Source organism: Melospiza georgiana, chromosome 1, assembly GCF_028018845.1.
Source record: "Melospiza georgiana isolate bMelGeo1 chromosome 1, bMelGeo1.pri, whole genome shotgun sequence".
Lineage (NCBI taxonomy): Eukaryota > Metazoa > Chordata > Aves > Passeriformes > Passerellidae > Melospiza > Melospiza georgiana.
The window spans coordinates 115,209,058-115,214,585 of NC_080430.1; positions in this window are offsets into that span (position 1 = coordinate 115,209,058).

Below are 5,528 nucleotides of genomic sequence, written 5' to 3' on the forward strand. Positions count from 1 at the left end.
TTCCAGCTCCCACCACTTCGCCTTTTCTCTCTCAGGCTCCCTCTGCCTCCCTCTCGCTCTGCCAGGGCTCCAGCAGCACTCTGCACTGATGCACACGTTCTCTACTCTCTCTGTCCCCGCAGCTCAGAAGCTCACATGACTTCTTTCTAAACACTGAGATGCAGATAAATTAAAAGAAAAGCAAGAAATAAGTTCTGTTGCGAATGAATGCTTATTTTAAGACACTTTTCCAAGTTTTCTTTCCTCAATTCCTCTGCACTCCCAGGCCTCAGGAAGTAATCCTCTTTGCCTTATTGAATCCCACAGGATTTCAGACTAGTAGACACTGAATAAAAGGGGAATTCTAAGTTTAGATGGCTTGCCTGGTCCATCAGCTCCTTCATGCCTTAACTCCACAATTGTGTGTCCAAAACATTTCTCACTGGGTAGCTGTGCCCCTGATCCTTTGCACCTGCAACTCCAAAGTCAGAAGCTGGCTAGCAAAGAAAAGAGGGGCACCCTAATTACTGTACAGATTTTTTCAAGCTGTACCACACCACGTGAGAAGCCCAGAATTCCCTGTAGCACTTTATTCTCCCAGCTGCAGCCAGAAACAGGGAGGTGGTGTGCACAGAAATCCCTCAGAGCTTATCCCTAATATACTCCCTCAAGCAGGAGCTGACAAAGCACCAATGTATGTGTTCAAGTATCTTTTAACTTGCACACAGACCTTGAAATCACCACCAGAACTCTCTCTAAATGGCAACTTGGAAGAGAGGAGGCAGAGCCTGAGTTATTCCTACTCCTTTGGAAGAGGCTGGAAACAGCCAGACTGGCTGCATCTCAAAGTGTCTTTGGAGAAAGAGAGAGGCTGTGGGTTTCCTTCAAGATTTTCTGATCTTGAAACTTTACTTCATGCTCCACTTGTTGAGTGTCTGTGATATGACTGAGTTTTCTATTCTAAACCATTTCTTTTTTCTAAACCTATAATCAAGAGACTATGTCAGCTGAGCGAGAAATCCTGTAGGAGGCTTCAAAGGTACAGAACCCCCTCTCTCAGAGGAAAAGGCTTGTTCAAATATGATAATGGCTTTGACTGTGGTCACTGTTTACTCCAGAACTTCAGTAACTGCTCATGATCCTGTGTATAGAGCTGTCTAAAGTTTCACTTTTAATGACGATGGATAAAAATCCAAAATAAAAAATGCGTGACAGAAATGTCCCTGAGACAGGGACACAAACCTAAGAAGAAGTCTTTTTTTTGAAGATGAAGTAGATCCTAACATAAATTGTACTCCAATTCTGGTTTTATCCTCTGCAATCCATGGTCTCCTGCTCATGTACTGAAGGGAACTACTGTTGCTGTATCTTCTCATAAATAATCATACTGGCAAGTTTCAACTTCTTATTAATATCTTCCCCAGAATTTTCCACATTCTGCAACTAAAATATTCAAGACAGATTTAAGATAGCAAATGAGTGTTTTAGCACTCATTGATAATTTAGCTCTTATGAGCAGTCATTTTGTCACTTTGCAATTGCTACAGGTGCATCCAAAACTTCTATATGGGGAAGGAAACCTATTATTGCACTGAGTAAATCTACAGCACAGATGATACAAAAAAGTAAGATAAATAGCAAAAAAGTAAGATAAATAACAGGCTCATAGCTTTTTGGATGTTTAATGGTGGACAATAAGCTGCTAATTCTCTAGCTAAATTCTGTGCTGAAATTCTCCACAAATCTTAGAGTTAGCACAAAAAAATATGTGTAGTCAGTGGCCCTTCATGGAGTTTGCAATGTAACTATATGGGACAGGAATGAGGCGGGGTTTGACCACAACTCTGCAAATTACAGGCTGAGCCAGAGGTGATGTTTAAGTTGCCAGATGCTTTTTGTTTATGTGTGTTCCATATTGGAGACCCAGCTCTGGCCCTTGGGTGCTGTGGGACCTTGTGATACAGTAGAAAGCAAGCAAGGCTAAGGGAAATGGGTTGCCTTCTGAAAGTCAAATCAAAATCATATGCACTGTTAAAAATAATCTTTTCCTTTCTTGCATTGGCTTTGCAAATGAAAACCTGAATTTCAGGATTTTCAGCAGGAACTGGTCTTGCTGCAGGTACCAGAAACTACCACTATGATATTGAAAGGAAAACTAAAGGCAGAGTGAGAACCAGCGTGCATCGCCATGTTCCTCTCCTTCAGCCCCTGACTGCCCAGCTCCTCTGCCCTTCCCAACAGTCCTGTGGAAAAGGGCAGGGTCTCCTGGAGTCACAGGGCAGAGAAAGGCAAGGTGACCTAACCCAGACTGTCCACACACCAATGCCAGAAACCCCTGCTCCCTCTAAGGGCTTACATCAGACAGAAGGCACACCTTTTAAAGGAAAGCAAGGAAATACCTAGAGAAGAAAGACAGCACAAAAAACAACATTGTCTCACCTCTCAGCTGCCATTTTCCTCAAGTAATGTTCTTACAAACACGTGGCTTGCATGCCCCCCAGGTTTTTGCTGTAATACTTTAGACCTGCTAGTGTTCACCTCACTGGACTTTGGGAAACACAACAGGAACCAGTTGGAGTTTTCAAATTAAGAATACAAAGCTGTATATCAAATTCCATAAGTATAGAAAATTGTTTAAATTATAAATTCCAGCTTTCAAAACTGAAAAAAAATCACATTCAGCTGCCTGAAACCTAGGAACTACATGTGCTTTTACACAAATTTTTACTTTCTCCAGGCTCTCTGCCTCAATTGAAAGTCAGCTATACAATATTGTCAAATATAAGTGGAAGAGAAAACATAAACTGGGAATTTTGTACCTGTGAAGCATTCTCTTTTGCAACCCTAGTGAAATTCTTTGAATGAAGAAGAAACCTGGGGGGAGGGAAATAATGATATTTAATAGCAGGTAGGAAGGGCTTCAGCACTGTCTTTTTTCTTACCAAAAGCTAAAGACTTGCTGTGCCCCCATCAGCACAGTGTTTTAAAACCTTAAAGATGTGGTGGGACATCAATTCAGCCCTGACTCAGAGGCAGGAATGAACCACTTTGAATCACAGGCATGACTCTGTGCAGCACCGTGCCATCTGCTCACTGTGCTGCAGCACAGACCCAGCTCCACCACCTCAGCACACTCAGGCTCTGGGTGAAAGCTGTTTAGCTCCAGACACTGTTTTCTAGAAAACTATGACACCTTATGGGTTTCAGTCAAATGTGCAGGATAGGACAGACCTTGATGTTCAGCCATGAACTGTAACACTGGACATTTTGCAACAGAATCATTTCCAGAGATCACCTCCTATTCTAGAGGCTGGGGAAGAGATCACATGAGTTAAGTGGAGCACACTATCAAGATGCTTCTTCAGCTAATATTTATTTTTACTACATGATTAACCAAAGGCTACAATGATAGCGAGCCTGTGTAAAGGTAGGCAATGCTGGAAACACTTTCTGGCAGCTCCAGTTGCCAAGGAAACAAAGTTCTCTTGTCTCTCTGCATCCAGAAATGTTAGCTCTCTGTGTGAACACAGCTCTCAGGAAATGGTGTGTTCTGCGCTCTTCAAAAGACCTGCAAGGGAGAGGAAGGGGCAAAAAAGATGTGAGAAAGTACATGCAATGCTACTCAAACAGCTTTTGCACACATATTTTACTCACAGCAGACTAAACATTCATCATAAGATTTGTGCTTGGCTTTTACTTGTCAATAACAGAAGTTTATGTTACATATTGGTGCAGACCTTCATTATGACCTTCAGGAACCAGCCCAATAAAGTGCTGAGCGCTGGGAGAGCTTCTGTCCCAAGGCACATCCTCCTTCCACAGAAAAGTCCCTGGGTGGTGATGAGGAGACCAGCCACTCCCAAACTGCCAGCTGCAGGGAGGGACTGGGGCAGGCATTGGAAGGTTTCTGACTCTGGGGCCTTAAAAATGAGGGGAGTTGCACAGAGAAGAGCTAACTGGCAGTGAGTAGGTCAGTGGCTGGGATTAAGGAGTTCAGAAGACCCCAGCAGGAAACCATCTGCCTTGCTGTGCTGTCACCCTGCCTCCCCAGCAGCATTTCCGTCCACAGCTGGCCATGGCATGCATGCCAGGTCCCTGGAGCAGAGGCAGAATTGTCAAAACAGGTCACCACTTTGCCATCTGCCCTGCATTTCATTTCATCAGCATCCTCAGCTGGAAGTTTTACAACTTCTCATTTTTCTGGAGCAGACTAGAGCTGTGAGTCCAGAGAAACAAAATTATGCTTAAACCAGGTAAAATGTGAGCTACAGAACAACTTTCAAGACTTCTCTTAAAAAGAGAAAATTGTGGTATTCTTCAGGTATCTATATAAGGATACAGATACCTGATCTACAGACCAGCTCATCTGATACAGATTTTTTTAACAAAAAAAAACACTTAACTAAACAAACAAAAAAAAATCACACAAACCAATCAAACAAAAAGAAACAATGGCAAAGCAAAACAATTATGTCTCTCTAATTATCATTTACAACTACTTCTCCTTTGGGCATTAACAGTTAACCATCTTTCACAGCAAGTTGGTTTCCCAGGATGTGGAAGCACAGCTCTGCTGGTAAGTGGTGCCACTGTTCCAGAGTAACCCCATTTGTTCCCCAGAATGGGAATCAGCTAACACAACTTGAACTTCCCCCCAACTTTGGCTCTGAGACAGGAGATGATAATGACATTCAAAATTTTGTGGGAATCCATAAAAGTCACTTTAAGATTAGCCTGGTCGTTTCTTTTTAGGATGATCCCAGTGGATTGTGTGGGGTAAGTACTGACTTTTCCCCAAAGAGCTCAAGATCCTGCAGCGTCTTCTCTTCATGTTTTTAACAAGAAAAGACAGATGATTCATTTCCAGGAAGGGTAAGAACTCTCTTAATTATATGCCAATGATACCTAAATCTTAATCTTCTTTGCTTTGTACTTAGAACTGTTTGTTGACTTGTTCTAGTGCCTGGCAGAAGGAAGAGTGAAAAATGATGTAGCTGAAAGTAGAGAAAAGGGAATTTTTCATACAGCCCCTAAACCTTGCCCCTCTCACCTCCTCCTCTACCTCCTGTTTTTGGTACCTTCATTCATACACAAATTAATGGCTTAATGACAAGTGTGATGAAAGATGGGTGAATTTAGCTCTCTGAATAAGGGCTGTGACTGCACCAGCTGACTAAACCATTCCCTGCTGACTCTGGGACAGAGTGACTGCTGACTCCAAGATGGAGTGGAGAAGGCTAAATCCCAGTTAGCTGTTCCCCCTTCCCTTTTGGCAGCTAATCAAGTCCTATTGGTCACTCACTGAACACTACAGAGAACCTGGAGCTGCAGAACAGTGATGCTAAAAGTGGGGAGTATCAGGTAAAACGAGGTGTGGATGTCACAGTTTTCCTCAGTGCAGGAGGAGTGACCTTACTTACACATGCACCAGTAAAGCTCACAAAACAAACCCTCAGTTCCTTGAAGTTATTCGGGTTTATTTAAGTCACACTGAACAAAGGGCTAAAACCTGGCCAGCTCAAACTCTAAGTCATGGATTGGGGTGAAGC